We start from the raw sequence: 17,500 nt of genomic DNA, 5'->3' as shown, positions 1-17,500 counted from the left end.
TGAAGTGTAGGTTAACACATGCATCTCATCATCACAACCAACACATACCCTTACCAGAACACAGTAAGGACACCCACACACACTACCAGAAATCACACACATTCACAGACGCTTCTAAGTATCTGGCCAAACAAGTGACCTCCCAAGTTGGATGAGACAGACAACAAAATACACAAACTGTATGACATAGTTTGCATAATTGTGCCACACATCAGAACATGTGGCTGGAAACATGCCCAACAGTACTCATTTGTGAATGCAAACCCTAGCACTATGTTACACACCAACCTATATGAGGGCATAAACACTGTCAACTGTCTGTCTGCCATGATTAGCCACATACCCATACACTCAGACCACCTTTTGAACTATACATATGGCTCTGGCATATTCCATGTTGTTGTGCAGGACCTGTGATGCAGTAGCCTGGACTGCATGGAAACACATGTAGGAGCTGTCAGGTCTTGTAGCCCATGCAGGTATGTCCCAAGGCCTGGGTAGAATTCTGACATTTGCCAGAATGATACTGCAGTACGGTGACAAAAGGATTGTATTCCACAATTGTCTGATGTAGTGGTGCAAGTCAAAGAGTATCCAGTATCTGTCTGCCTGGGATAACATGGTTGACAGACCATGATGCTTTGCCAGACAGGGCCTGCACCTGTCACACCTGGGAATCTGGATACTGCCTAGGGCTCATGCTTCCCCTATAGTGCCTTCATCATGCACAGTTCAAGTGAAGGTCCACTGATGTTACAGGGACAGCCAGGCAATAAACTGCAGGTCTTGCTACACAATGATACATGTCAGAAACATTATATAGACACACATATGTCAAACCCTAACATGGAGAACATATCTGTGCAGTGGCTGAGACATATTTCAATGCTCCGGAGAGCACACCTGCATAACCATGTTATAACACATACCTCACTCCTTGCCCATTATCCTTTATTGGAACACACGGGCTGCAGGTGTGTCCAGATTCCTGAAGGATATGTACACCCCCACGCTAGTTGCACTTGCATAACTTTAGATGCATTATGCTGAGCAACTACCTTTGTGCCAAAGTGGAATTCAAATTGCACCTTGCGACAGATCACCCACCATGCCACATATTTCCCAACAGTCATAATGTGCTGTAATGGGGAAGATTAGGTTTGAGACAGAAAACCATAATAATGGCTACTCTCAACTATTCCATTGTAAACTGGGAAGACTCATCATGTAACAACACCTGCGCTCAATGCATGTTGGATTCCATCAACCCCAATGACCTGGATCACAATAGTCACACAAACAGGGCTAACAGTATGCTACACATAGTCAGTCTCCAAAGCCAATGTTATGCTTCCTAAGAGCAAAGTGGTGACTGTCATGGCACCCATGCAGATGGACAATTCATTTGCAAATGCTGAATCCTATACAAATGTACCTTAAGCAGTCACATATGTGCAGTGATTGTGCCATTGAAACAGAACCAAGATTCAACCAAACACAAACAAGAAGGCAAACTGGTGGTACCATGCTTTAAACTGTACCACAGAAGGTAGTAATTGTTGCAAGAGTGAACACACATGAGTGTAGATGATCCCTTGTCAGCCTCTGTAAGATGCAGATACACCATGTAAAACCACACAAAGCTACTGTGAAACTAATCAGCCACATATTATGAGGCCAAGCACAGAGCATTCTATAGCTGTGTCATTGATCATAATGGCAACAACAAGACCTGCCGTGCTGCACAGCACTATGGCATGGGAAGTACTGGACCTACAGAAATAGCACCTGTTCATCCAGATAGGGTCTTGGAGAATCTAAACCCACTCCCACCTCCTCCCCCCAGCAGGTACACATAGTTATATATCCATGTACACTACAGAGCCCCTGTAACAACAAATATACAGGTACAAGCTACACTCTCTAAAGTCATACATACAGCTTTCATGGGACCTGTCAACATCCCAGGGTGTATCCTACACAAATGTAAGAACAATCAGCTCTCCACATACACATCATGTTCAGTCTTAGCTCCATGTCAGGCTGTGTACACACTGAATGGTGCACAGCAACAGTTATCACACCCCACAAAGGGGGAGACACTATTGATAATGGGAAATAGTGCACTACTACCCTGCTGAGTCTGGTCCATAAGGCCATGAACCGTGATTAATGTATTTGATGTACTCAATACAGATGTAGATGGCAGTAAGGTTAATTCACAGAGCATATCATGACCTTGCCAGGTCTTAGGACACCATCACCCATACTGTGTTCCAGCTACACTCAGTAAACTAGGTGTATATTCCTATGTCACAGGAGTGGTTGGCAACTGGACTGCTGGCAGAACCAACACTACACAAGGTGTCTGACTAATACACGCACATCAAACCAGTGCCAGCCACAGTAATACAGGGTTCATTCCTGGTACTCCCCCTCCTTGTTATCTATACCACACAGACTAACACAGAAGGCATCTGCCTATTGATGTTTGCAAATGACTATGAACTAGGAGCAACAGTTGACTCGTTGTGTGCTGCGTTCAACATACAGAAGGGCCTTTGTGTGTCAGATGCATGGTGTGTGATGTATGGCCACAGTCTGACAGCTAAATATTGCATTGTCATCCCCTATGTTAAAAACCCTGTACCCATGAACTACCACCTAGGCAGCGGTCAATGTAATGGCAACTGTGTGTGTATGGGATGCAGCTGGACAGTAGTCTTTCCTTTGATAGTTACTTCACCACACCAGTCAGGTAGTCATATGTGGCACCCCTAATCATGACAGGGTGCCATCCATGAATATAGAGATAATTGTTCAGCCATACTCAACACTCATGTGACCCATAATAGATCACATATTTCCTTTAAGGGTTATTGCCCATGTGCAGATGACCTACACTGCCCTTCCCAATCCCTAGCTCCACTATGTAGCATGCAGCCTACCCTGAATAAAGCCATGTCCAACCCAGAGATGTTGGACATGCTACACTTAACACATCCTGATTCCAAATAAACACATACTTCATGGACAGCCACCTTTCTAGTACAAGGATCACAACATGCCTGACAGATCTCTGTCCCATACACTTTACATACTCTTGCCGTACTATGCATCCCTGTCCAGCGAAACTGCACATCGCCCCCTCACGGTGACATGGTGTGATGACCGCATGATAAATATATCAGTAACCCTGTGGATCAGTTCTGTGGCACTGCTTGAAATGGCCACTGAAACTTACCTGTCTGTTGCCTACAGCTAGGTAACCTTTCTGCCTAGGCTCATAAATGGCCCAGGGCATATAGCCTACTAGTTCACTATGACCATACATGCTATAGTTGATATCCATCCCTGCAAATACCATCAGGCTAGCTATTGTCCCATGTGTTTCATAGGCAATACATGGCAGGATGCTACACAGCTGTACAGTGCCATATAGATGTATATGGCAAAACACATACATGTAAAACATTTTGTGAACAAGTCTGCAGGGTGACAGGTCACATCCCTAAAGGCTGTGTATGACCATATATGTGACATATACAGAGCATTAAAGTCTATTGCATTAATGTGAACACATCCAGGCATGTGCTGATAGGTAAAGACACCAGTACAGGCAAACAGACATGCTCATGTCAAGACAACATCCACATGGAGTATGAGCAATGTCATCACATGACACACACATATATGGTGATAACATCACATCACTAGTAAGTGTCAAATGTGTGTGACTTAAACATGTCAGTGGTGTTAGTGTCATGTAGACTTGCAAAGACTTATTCATATTCTTAATAAATGTGATACACATGTATGTTCAGCTGTACTTCTGTACTTCTCTGTGAGTTACTGTGACCTGTCTCCATCATTATGTCTTCCAGCTATGCCTCGTGGCAGGCTGCCAGCATACATCCGCTTGGAGGATGAGGTCCTCATCCCATACCTCCTCAACAACCATTCAACACTCTTCAGCCATGTACCACAGGATGCACAGCAGCGGGATGCCCTGTGGGAGGAACTCTGCAGGAGGGTAAATGATGTTGACAGTCACAATTGCACCTATCAGCAGGTACACCGACACTGCACCAACCTCATAATATGGGCGAAACAGCATGCTAATGCAATTGCCAGGGAACAAGGTGCAACAGGTGGGGGGCCCACTCACCCAGCCCCCCACTCACATGTACCGAGGAGCTACTGGCCAACCTGGGGACATCTGCAGACCTCCATCCACAAGCTTTAGCTGGTATTGTGGAGGTGGGTGTCTCTCAACCACCGAGCCTGGAGTTGCCTGGTAAGTCAGTATTGCACATATAACACAACTATATTTCACAATTACATGTGTTACTGTACAATACGTAATGTAACATCATATACAAGGCATGTATGCACACATGCCACATACTATAGTCTGCTACTCTATGTATGCACAGATGTGCATACTCCATAGTATAGTGTATTGTACTGGCTTATGTGCTAACATGGACATTGCACCCTGTAGCTATCACACAGGTGTGGATAATGATCTTACTGCTGTGAAACTCCTGTTTAGGTACCTCTGGCATTTTGCAGTGACAGCAGCCTGTGTCAGGTGAGATTGTTATTATTTACCAGGCTTGATAATGCACAGATCATATTAATTGCATGCTATCTGCCATAACACACGTACACATAATGTATGGTGGTCCTGTTAATACACACTGGTCAGACCTGCAATGCATCACAGTGGTTACCCATGTGAAACAATTGAAGAATATATGAAACACCTACACTAAACCTTCCAAACTGTCATTGCCAGATGTGTGGACAACTGTGAATACAATGGTGGAGGTGTGTTTCACTGTAGGGACCGATACTACATATCAGCATTACACATGTTGGGAATACAAACAGTACTGTACAGAGAGCATATGTGTGCACACACTCTAAATGTGTCGGAGCTGGAGTATGACCGGCCCACAGGATACACCCTTGTGTATTATACCCTTGTTATGAATGTCACACAATGTCATGTGCTATCAGACATGTCCATGTCATTTAGTGGGCTGACTGCAACACTGCTCAACTATCCTGCAAAACATATCTCACATCCCATACATACCACCCTTTGTCTGCATAACCCTGCCCTCAGTGGAGCATATGACATCTATGGGTGTATGTCATATGGGATAACACTGACATGTGAAATAGATGGCCATCACAACCATTGGACCGAACATGTGTACACATGGCCATGGAGGATGGCCAGAGACATGAAGCAACACACACAGTAGAAGTGATGTACATGTGTGTACACCCTGTTGTACACTGGCTTGACACAATACAACTATGGCCTTTGGGTAATGGTGATATTGCAGATGTGAAACACTAAACATCATACAGGCCTGTGCACACCTTGTGTAGGCATAACATGAAACCACCACATAACATGTCTTGAACATCTTGAGTGTGTCACGACATGAAATCATTCACCTATACAGTATCCAAATACATACATGTGTTGCACAACATACACATACAACCACATCAGGCCACAGATACAGTGCATTCACCTTGCTGGTGTCAGACATCATTGTCATGCCTACTCCTCATGTGTGTGAGGTACACAGATGGCATGTGGGACATAGAGTGCTGCTAATTTAGCCATGTGTGGGCATAGTTGCCAGGCATCAGTAATATGGTTGCAGATGTGCAGGGGTGTCATCTGTATACCCTTCTGTGACCTGTGTCATACATTCCACATTAGGGTTTAGTGTGCATACAACTCAGTGACATGGGTCACATTCCACATTAGATATGTATTGTATGTGAACACAGTCATGGCTATGAACTGTGTCAGTAACTCACACTGTATAGCAACAGTGAAGCCACATGATACCCTGCAGTGGCTATGCACATCAGCTCAATCTGCAGTATGTCACTGCATATTTGTAGAGCGGACAGACAACATTGCGTCAGCTGAAGGCCCATGTTAGTATAACACATCCCTGCATTGGGACACCATTACCGTACTGTAGATTGAAAAGGACACCATTGTATTACACCTATGCATGTCATTCAACACGTCAGCAGAAGACATGTCATACTACATGTGATTGGCCAGGTCATATGCCACACATCAGGCAGGTGTACTGTAAACCTGTGCTGGTCTGTGGCACCATTTCAAAGTAGGGACAGCCATGTCAAACATGTGTGTACAGCCACATGCACAATGTCTGTAGACTCAGCTCAGGGGTAGGCAGACTAATGTTGAACAGACATGCACTGCTTTGGGGGAGATATGCAAGCTAGGGCTCAGGCAAACATAGTATTCAGTCGACATACCCTTCTGCTCATGTCCTCACACATAGGGGCAGTGAGCAACACAAAGCATTAGTGGCAGATGTACAAAGGTCAGCGATGGTCTGTTAACATATGATGTATGTTGCAAACACCATGGCAGTGTGGTGCAATGGTGCATAGTGCATGCACTGTGTTGCAGGTATGGGGCATAAGCTACCAACACAAATGGTGAAATACAGGTATGTATGCTAACCACCACTATAATTGTGTAAGGTGCATGCTGTCTGCTATGATACATGCATGGTGTTGTGTGCAACTCAGGGATGTATGATAACTACCACTATAATTGTCTAAGCTGAATGCCATCTGCCATATCACCTGCATGTTGCATGCCATTGGGTGCCACCATAGCATGTGTCTGTGTGTCTGTGTTGTATAACTTGTAATGTACAGTTTTAGTCTTCCCCTCACAGGTTTTTGTTGATGTAGGTGCATTGCCCACCTGCAGTCCATGTTAGTGTCCCCACAGACGCTAGCAGTGATGATGAAAGTATGATTGAGGCACAGGCAGGGTTGTCAGGGGCAGAATCTGTGCCATTGGTTGCCATTCCACCTGTATCCCCTTATCCTCGCACACTGTTTCCCTGCCTACACATACCCCATCACCACTGACCATAGAGGAAGGACAGTTGGCAGGTGGTAGCATGGAACAGGGAAGTGTGGAGATTATGGAAGGTGTGCTTGCACACCATGATCCCAATCAACTGACTGGTGATGTCCCACACAGGCATGTGCCCAGTGCTGCTCGTAGGAGGACTAATGGCCAACATGCCCCTGCGAGACAAAGCACATTAGCTGGAGTCACCAGACGCATGTTTTGGGCTGTAATGGAGGCACAGGCACATGCTGAACGGCACAACAGAGAAGGTCTGAGGCTTCAGAGGTCTGCTGTCCATTCATTAACACCGACTACCATCTCCTAGCACCTCTGTGGTTACATCTGAGCACGCTAGGAGACGTGTGGAATTCTCTGCCTTTACCCCGAGTGCCTTTTACAGGTGCAACTTACTTTCTGATCTTATTTCAGATTCACGTTGTGAAAACTTAGTTGAATAAGTAACTGAACTTTGTTAGTCACCTTCTCAACTTAGCTTTTACATTGCAGTAACCACATGTTTACATTTAATATTTGTGAGTAAATTGACTTTTTTCACAGTAAGCCGATTCTGCCTGGATTCCTTGAAGCAAGTGCTGGCAGCCAATCAGGTTAGCGAAATCCAAGCCACTACTTGCATAACACCTCCACCCCCAGACATGTTGCCATTGTTCTTTTAGAATAAATACAGAGGTCCAGCATCTATTATCCCCCTTTTGTTCCTAGCAATTGAATAACTTATTTCTGTTGCTTCAGAATCTCTCAAGTTCCTATACCGATCTGCTTTTCGGAGAGGTCCGTGAACTATTCCATCTGATCTGCCATGTTTTATCTTCTGGTGAGCTAGTGTTTTATTTTTTTAATCTTTGCAGCAGGCAATGATTTGAAACCTTATGTAATATGTAGGGGAAAACATTTTGTCAAGCATCTACACTATTTTGTTTAATCCTCTGCAGCATCTCTGGTTTACCATCATTTGTGTGATGTGTGTTGGCAAGGAACAAACGCGCTTATCACTGCTTGCAATTCAGAGTCAAACTCCTAAACGTAGACTCCGATATTATGTTGCACTCAAATCCACTGTCAAACTTTCTGTAACTGGCATTAGTTTGCAAGGGGGAGTGGGTAGAGGTGTGAGAACCACATCTGGCCATTCCTATGACATTTTACCTTACGTGTGTTGTATCTTCCGGTGAGTTTGTTTTTTTTTTTTTAATCTTTGCAGCAGGCAAGGATTTTTAAAAGTTAATCTTTATGCTTATATGGAAGGGGAAACATTCCGTCAAGCATGCACATTATTTGTCTGCAGCATCTCTGCTTTTTTGCGTTATGTGTGACGAACGTGCTTATCACTCTGCTTGTGGATTATTCCCGTGTACGAAAAGCCTTTTTTTCTGCTGTGTCTTTTCATAAACACACACACACTCAGTCACTTATTCACTCTTAGAACAATGAGGGTGAGATCAGCAATGTAGAAATGAAGCAGGCTATCTAATCAGGCTTGCAAGTGCAAAACTAATCAATGTTTTGTACTGAGCATGAGTTTATGGCAGAATATGGCAAAAGTACACACGCAGACTCTGCTTGCAGTACAGAGTCAAACTCCTAAATGTAGGTTCCAATATTATGTTGCACTCAAAGCCACTGTCAAACTTTCCGTAACTGTCATTAGTTTGCAAGAGGGAGAGGGTAGAGGTGTGAAACCACATCTGGCTGTTACGATGACATTTTACCTGGCAGTAGTCAGTTCTATATGGTTTATGCATATGGTGACTGTATGATTTTATTTGTATGCCATTCTGTGACATGGGTGCACTTTGTGATATAGCTTGCTTGGAATAGCAAGTAGTACAGGTAGAGGCTTGTTCATAAGTATTTAGCAAATGTACATTTCTCTTCACCTGAGTTTCCAGTGTTATTGAGCTGTGTCACTTGCTAGGAATTCTTACATATTTTTGAAGGTTGTATTTTATTCTTGGTAAGAGATTTTCCTGAAGGGTAATGTTAAGCTGATGACTGTTGGCATGATTTAGACCCCAGGGACAATTCAGATGTAAGTTAATGATTTTATCTGTATGCCATTGTGTGACATGGGTGCACTTCATGATAGCTTGCTTGGAATACCTTATGTTTTGTATATATCAAATTCTGTCCTAATTGCTGGACAGCATTTCACAAATTTATTTTGAAGCTGGATTGTTTGTTTGTAGCATGTCAACTGTTTTGCTATGTTCTTGGTTAAAAATGTTGAATAATAGGTTGTCATTAGTCCACAGCTGCACTGTCCTGCAAGATTGAAGGCTGCGTTTTGTTATTTTACAAAAGTAATTTTCCTTGTTCCACATATTGCTTAGAAAAACCACAAGGCAAAATGTGTTATGCTCTAAGATGAACAATGAGTACATGAATTTGCTATTTTATGTGAGAGATGTGCTTGAACTAACACACTCCTTGGCACTTACCCATGCTTACAAACTGTCTCTACCATGAACACTGAGATGAGGAAAGGAAATATGATGTGCATGCTTGGGCATACTACTGAAGGGGGCTCATGGTAAATATTTCATTTTAGTGCTTGGGCATACTCAGACATACTAGTGAATGGGTCATGGGGGGAATGTTTCCTTTCTGGTGCTTTTGCATACTTGGACATACTACTGAAGGGGGCTTGTGGCAAATGTTTCATTTCCATGCTTACTTGGACATACTATTGCAGGGGTAATGTAGCAAATGTTTCCTTTTGGTGCTTGCACATACTTGGACATGGTACTGAAGGGGTCTCGTGGCAACTGTTTCCTTTTGGTTCTTGTGCATACATGGACATACTACTCAAGGGGTCATGTGGCAAATGTTTCATTTTGGTGCTTGTGCATACTTGACAGGACTAGTTTTGTAAATTCCACTCAATTTATTTAGTTGTGATAGCAGCAAGTATTTTTGACAGGGAAAATGTGGTTTATGTATGGTGAATAGCAGCTAACATGTCCAGAGGTGTTTTATTTTGGTTCTTGTGGATGCTTGGACATACTACTCAAGGGGTCACGTGGCAAATGTTTAGTTCTGGTGCTTGTACAAACTTGGACATAGTACTAAAGGGGTCTCGTGGCAACTGTTTCATTTCAGTGCTTGTGCATACTTGGATATACTACTGCAGGGGTCACATGGCAAATGTTTCATTTTAGAGCTTGTGTATACTCGGATATACTAATGAAGGGGTCATTGTGGGGAATGTTTCATTTGGTTCTTGTGCATAATGCTCTTTTACTTTATTCAGAGTAGTTTCTTCTAACCTGATCACAGTTATGTTACTATCTGCAGTATTTTGAAAGTGTTGCTCAGGCCAGAAATCATTGTATGCATTAGTAGGCCAACATGCATGAATACAGATAAGGATTTTTTTATATAATACATTTTTAATGAATTTTTACAGTTCAGATGAATACTGTCCTATTTATACCACAATCAAGGTTTAAGTCTTTAGATTGGGTAGTTGTGATGCTGGGTGTTTTGTGTTTCTGTCAGAAGTATGACATGTGTTCTTTTACTTATGAACCTCTGTCGATGTTTCACTTGTTGGATATGCCTAGTTATAGGGGGCATTGTACTTGATTGGTCTGAAGAATGCTGAATAAAGTGGAACATTGACTTCCTTGGACTGAGATACCTTACCTTTGTTTGTATGTTGCAAAACATAGAATGATTTCCTCACTAGTGTAGACATGTGATGGTCAAAGGCTAGATTAATGTCTGTGTGTGACCCCAAGTCCCTGACTGCCGAGTCAAGTCTTTGGCATGTGGTATCAATATGACAGTCGCAAGGGCTGGCTGATTTCCTGGGGGATACTGTTATGTATTTCTTGGCAAGTTTGTGTTAGTCCATGGCTCAGATGCTAGTTATTTGCCTGTGTTAGGCCTTTATGGAGAGCATTTGTGGCACTGTTTCATTTGAGGATGTGCACATAGTTTAAGAATGCCTTGTGGTTGTCCTTGGCCTGGTAGGAGAAATGTACCTCAGATTTGGCTAGATTTTATTTGTCTTCAGATGTGTTTAGTTTTAGACGGCTTTTATCTTGCTGGGTGCAGCACCTCCTACTTTTGGCCATGATTTTCTTCCTTCTGTTACACAGCCTATTGATGTTGTGATTCCACCAAGGGTGGCTGTTATTTACTTTGGTTTAGCTGTTCAGTTGCATGGTCAGTGTTTCCAATAATACATGGGTTTCCTGGGTCACAGAGGGGGACCTATATCTTGCAAGTAAGTGCTATAGGATTTGGCTTATGGTACTTTGAAGATGGAGAAGCTCAAGTTCATTGTCCTGTTTGACGTGCCATGAGTCCTGCACAACCACCTTTAGTCCCTGTCTGTATAGTAGCTGGTCAAACTTTAAAAGGTACAGTATACAAAGGAAACCTGATCTGACCATTACTTCCTTTATTTCCTAGACTCCATAAAACTTTTGCATGTAGAGTGTTTGGTAGCTTACATAATTTGTATTTATAATTCTTTACATCTGAATGTTGCCATTACTCAACCAGATATTTTGGACAATATTCTGCCTTTTTTACTTCTGTGTTATTGTAACAAGAGGGATGGTTAGGTGACAGCATGAATTACTACTTTTTGGATTAATTTGTAGACAGATCAGCCAGATAAGTTTGAAAATTTTTGCTTGGCTTATTTCTGATTATACTCAGTAGTTGCTGGAGTGAGATAAATGGTATTATTTGCTTGTGAAGAGAGCGTATGTGTAATGTACAATACCTACCTGTAAGTGATTTGGTGCACTGGCTGGACATTGGGCTATCTTTATGAGGAGATCAGTAATAACAGTTATACCATTTTTACTGATTAAGTGAATCAAAATGCCCTTGTCCTAACACATTATAATGACTCTGTGTAACATAACAGCTGCAGAAGGTAATATAATGAATGCCTACTCAACAAACAATTATCACCTGTGTCTGTGCATGCATAACTTTGCAAGTCATTAGTACAGTGCAGTTACAATGTAGCACTGAGTCATTATCATTTTTCAGGCAAAACTGTCAGCAGCTGTCACTGTTATTCACATAACTAGAAGTCGTTATCACATTGATCAATGCACAACTCAGATTTGGCTGTTTGTCCACTTGAAGTCATTGCGATACACCCCTCCCTCCACACCACTGTCATTTATGTCATTTATTCAGTTTGAATCCCTTAGGTCCATTGCTGAATGGGCACATGTAAAGAAAAAAGGCGGAGGTAAGGCAGACTGCTGACACTGAAGGAGGTCGTGAGACTGTAGTGGTATCAATGTCTGAGTGGGTAGCCAACACAGGTATCGTTCAGATCAGATGGCCTTGCCTGCCACTGAAGTCCCATGCCTGTCCTGGGTTAATTAGTGGAGTGGCGGTCCTTACCTTGCTTTTTCTCTTTACATGTACCCATTCAGCAGCATGTTGGCTACACCAAGAATGTGTATATTTACAGTCATATGTGTCTACATGATAAAACAAGTGCTTCTGAATGCTGTACACATGTACAGATTTCAGTTTTGTTAGGACTCAGGTTATGGAAATTATGATTTTTTTCATATTTTGTTAAATAACTTTGCAAAGGAGCATGTCAGTGTGCCAAGTAATACCTCATTTTGAAGACAGTATTGATAGTTCCAACATGGTAAAATAATGGTCCCTGTATGTTGTGCACATGTGCAGATATTAAAGTTTGTTTCAGGTTATGGAAATTATGATTTTTTTTCATATTTTGGTAAATAACTTTGCAAGGGAGCATGTCAGTGTGCCAAGTAATACCTCATTTTGAAGACAATATTGCTGGTTCCAATATGGTAAAAGAATTGTGCCTGTATGTTGTACACATGTGCAATTATCAACGTTTGTTTTGGACTTAGGTTATGGAAATTATGATTTTTTTCATATTTTGGTAAATAACTTTGCAAGGGAGCATCTGAATGTACCAAGTAATACCTCATTTTGAAGACAGTATTGCTTGTTCCAATATGTTAAAAAAGTGTGCCTGTATGTTGTACGCATGTGCAATTATCAAAGTTTGTTTCGGACTTAGGTTATGGAAATTATGACTTTTTTTTCATATTTTTCTAAATAACCAAGTAATACCTCATTTTGAAGACAGTGGACAACATGGTAAAAGAACTGTGTCTGTGCACTGTACACATGTACAGATATCACAGTTTGTTTAGTCTTGTACGATTATGAAAATTATACATTTACAATTCTTCTCATTATTATGCCCATATCTTTGCAAGGGAGCATGGTGATCACACAAATGATGCATCATTTTGAAGCTGACATTCAGATGCACAACCTCTTCACTGATATGTAGGTTCTGTCTGTTACAGGTGATGAGATATTATGCTTTGCTTATTTATCAGTTATGAGAAATATTATATTAATCATATTTGTGTGAATATCTCAAAAAAGGAGCATCACACAGGAATGGTTAAGGTATAATTTTAAAGCTGACATTCATACTAACAAATTAAATTCAAATTGTATGGGTCTGCATGGGTATGTTGACCAGTATATTGTGCTTTTCCAAAAAGGTAAAAAATATGCACAATATCAACATTCATTGCCAAATATTTAATAATGACTTTGATATGCACTGTCAACATTTACACTGTTGGAAAGGTCAGTGTCTGCTGAACAACTTTTGCATTTACATTTTTAGTCTAGCTCTTATAATTAAAGAGTTATGAACATTTGTTTTCTGTTGTTGTTGTTGTTGTGTCTTTCAGCTTTTCCTGGTTAGGGGTCGCCACAGCGGAACTCCGGTCCGCTAATGATTGGCAGTAGATTTTTACGTGCCGAGTTGCCAGCCCTGACGCACAACCTTCAACAAAGATACGCCCATTCACGCAAGTCTCCACACAGAAGACGCTCTAGCTGAGAATCAAACAGGACAATGTCTTACTGTGAGGTGGCAACACTACCGCAGCACCACCACCGTTGGTATTAAAAATGGATTTTCTGAAAATGAGCTTGGGCTGCACTGTTGTTCCTATGGTGGAATTAAGCAGGCAGCTTTTTCAGAGCTGCTCTGGAGTGAATGAGTTAACTGACAACATCCAGGCAATTGCAAATGCTCACCATCATCTTGCAGATGTTTAGGATAGACGATTGGGTGACATGGTGGGAGTCCTTGACCGTGGCATGTCAATCCTCGAGCATGGAATGTCTGTGCTGGAACATCTGGTGGGAGTGAGGCATCGGGCACATGGACGTAGGTCAGCTACATCACCTGTTGAAGGTCTACGTGAATGGGGTACTGCACATGCCCACTCCCATAGTGGCGGTAGCAGCAGCAGTGCAGCTGGTGCAGTGCAGTCCACACCAGGACACAGCAGGCCATGTGCACATTGTCCTGGACAGTCCCAACAGGGACGCGGTTCCAGTGGACATGTGTCATCAGACAGTACCCAATCTGGACTTTTGCCTGGTAGTGCCTGTGCAACCCCTGGCAGGCGCAGGTCATGTGGCCATGGCCAGACACAGTGAACTGTGAAACCTGCCTTTTACAGTGTGCAGCTGTCAATAATACCCCTATGTAGGCCAGCCACATACCAGACCTGTGTGCATGCATGCACACACACACCAGAAACAAATGTAGGGCACCTCAACACACATATGCATAAGATCCACACACGCCCAATGATATCACAGGCCCTAACACACACACATGATGTCATCCAATGGCACAGCCTAGGCCTCTGGCAAACATTATCACCCTGTGCATATGATGATGCCTGTGCTGCATCCCTGTCATCCACACCATCAGTGCAGGGACATGCTCATATGGTCTGATGCACAGGTTGAATATACTAGGTAGACAATTGTAGATTAATATTGTTGAGTAGTGTTGACAGGCAGCAGACATACCATGTATTACAGTTTTAGAATGCATTTTGTACATTTGACAGTATGTATCATGTGTAACAACACTAACAGCATGTTGATCTTAATGTTCTGCCTTCCTCTTTCAGGTGTAGTTGCATGTGCCGGGGGATGTCAGTGTTTGTGGTTAGTGTCCCATATGTACATGTTGACTACTCACAGGTCTGTAAGACAATAACTGCATGCACTTTGTAGCTTCCACATCACAGTTATAATCTCCCATGTTTCAATTATGTTTACTGTTTTAATGATCCAAGAGCATGATAGCTGTGTAGTAAGCTACTGTGTTCAGAGCCATCACATCCATAGTGGGTGACATCACAGGTATAGTTACCTGGAGCGGGGAGGAGGTAAAAGAGTGATGTAGTGGATGACAAGGGTAAAGGCCAGTGGAAATAGTGGCTTCTCACTGGGAAGCAGTAATACCCGCTGCCATGGCAGGATAAAACACAGACACACCCACACACTCAGGGATTCACAGACACAGTAAAACATACTCTGACACACACACACAGTTGCCAGTGTTCGGATGAGAACCCCTGCCTATGTGCAAATCATCACTATAGTACTACACAATTACAAGATGCGCCACAGAGATTACACATATACAGGTAGTCAGAATGGCCTAAGATCGAGAAAATCGACAGGGATACTACAGTGCAGTGAGTGTATATGGGGAGGGGGGGTTCATCAGTAGGCCATGTAACAACAAGCCGCACCCCAGGGTACATGTTAAGAGGTGGTTAGAATGCCCATCTAAGATTGATGATATCAACAGGGATACTAGATTGCACTGAGTGGATGGGGGGAGGGGGTATTAACATTTCACTATGGTAAAATACAGCCTCACCCAAGGGACCGGACAGCCATACACACGGACAGCCACACACACACATACATACACACATACACACAAACAAACGCACACACACACACACACACACACACACACACACACACACACACACACTTACACACTGTGGCATTCACAAAGATATACACCTATGTCACACACATACAGACACTTGACATGTGTGAGGTTCAACCACCTGCCTATGCCTTTCTTTCTACACTTCACTCTGTACTGATGTCAACAAAAGTATTCAGGAGAGTGAAAAACATGTGGGATGTATTCCCAGTCATATGTGACATATATGGACACACACACCCACACATGCCAGTACTGTGAATCAAACACCTGCCTATCTCATGATAGGTATTACAGAGGTACAGCACTATTGCATTTGCTACAAAGCATACTGACTCTTTCCTTTGCCAACTGTGCTGATATATGCACAATATATGCACAGGAGAGGTATTACTGTTACAGGTGTCAAGAGGTTTGCCTTCAGTGTCACCCTTACTGCATTCTACATTGTCTGTCTTCCACTTCAATTAACAAAACCAGACCTTAGCAGTTACACAGGTTATTGTACGAATGGTTGTAACACACCAGTGAGCTGTCCTCAATAATCATTCATCTGAAAAGTAGCCCCACCACTTAGTAGTCATGTCCAAACATCTGTCCATACCTCATGTACAGCTTACTGTACTTTGAGCATATCACCATATACAGTTGGCAATGTTGAGGCTGTATTGCAACAGCATGATGTACTAAGACAGCAGTCACCTTCAAACATCAGACACTGCACATGCATGGAATCTAAACAAACATCAATACGTGTACACATATGCGGTCTACATCAGTAAGTGGACTAGCAGGTCAAGAGCATACATTCCACACCTTCCCCATGCCATGTGTGAAACATAGCCGAGCATTACACCATAAGGGATGTTGTATTCATGTACTGGTAGGACACAACCACCTTCACCGAGTAGCCAAGTGTACATATATGACAACAGCACATATCAGCAAGACACATGCAGTATTATTCCATGTCATGCTTCTACAAACTGTTACTTGACAGTTCCATGGTGAAGCCAGGGCACTGTAATGGTCAACCATGAGCACATCATATTTGCCACATGCACCTCATGTTTACTGGAAGAGTGCCAGCAATGTGCTCTGTTAGAGCTAAGCAGTGCACTCATTCAAGCATGTGCAAGGTCTGTGGCTTGTAAACATCTCACCCCAGCATGTACTGGCTATTGTGGTACTAAGGCTAATGTCCAGACAGCACACAGTGTGCATGGCTTGCAATTGTTGATATGGGGTATATGTAGGAGCTGTGGGCACACATGGCTGTACATGTCATGGATATATCACCTGCGACTACTCAGGAACATACAGAGCAGAGCTGGATTTCCCTGAGTCTGTCAATACAGGCCTTGTGTAGGTCCTATGATCCTGTTATTTGGGTATGTTTGTAGGCATTGCATTAGGTGGACATGTCTAATGACATACATGCCACATGGGTTGTTGTATAATATGATAGGTGTCATGGGTGACCAGTAGAGAGGGAATATTACCTCTGTTAACGTAGATATCAAACCTTATGTACTGTTAGCATGCTATCTGCTATGTGCATGTGTGTAATAACTGTAGCCCCCTGTATGTAGAAAGGATAACGAAAGCTATGATAATGTAATTTATGTTGTATGAGTGTGGGATGTACATATCCAGGGCAGGTACAGTTAGGTCATATACAACCATGAGGGTGTTGTTTACTGGTGTACAGCAAC

Source organism: Protopterus annectens, chromosome 2.part0 (assembly GCF_019279795.1).
Source record: "Protopterus annectens isolate FY-2018-M chromosome 2.part0, PAN1.0, whole genome shotgun sequence".
Classification (NCBI taxonomy): Eukaryota; Metazoa; Chordata; order Ceratodontiformes; family Protopteridae; genus Protopterus; species Protopterus annectens.
The sequence above is the reverse complement of the archived record's forward strand: the minus strand, read 5'-3'. Positions refer to the sequence as shown.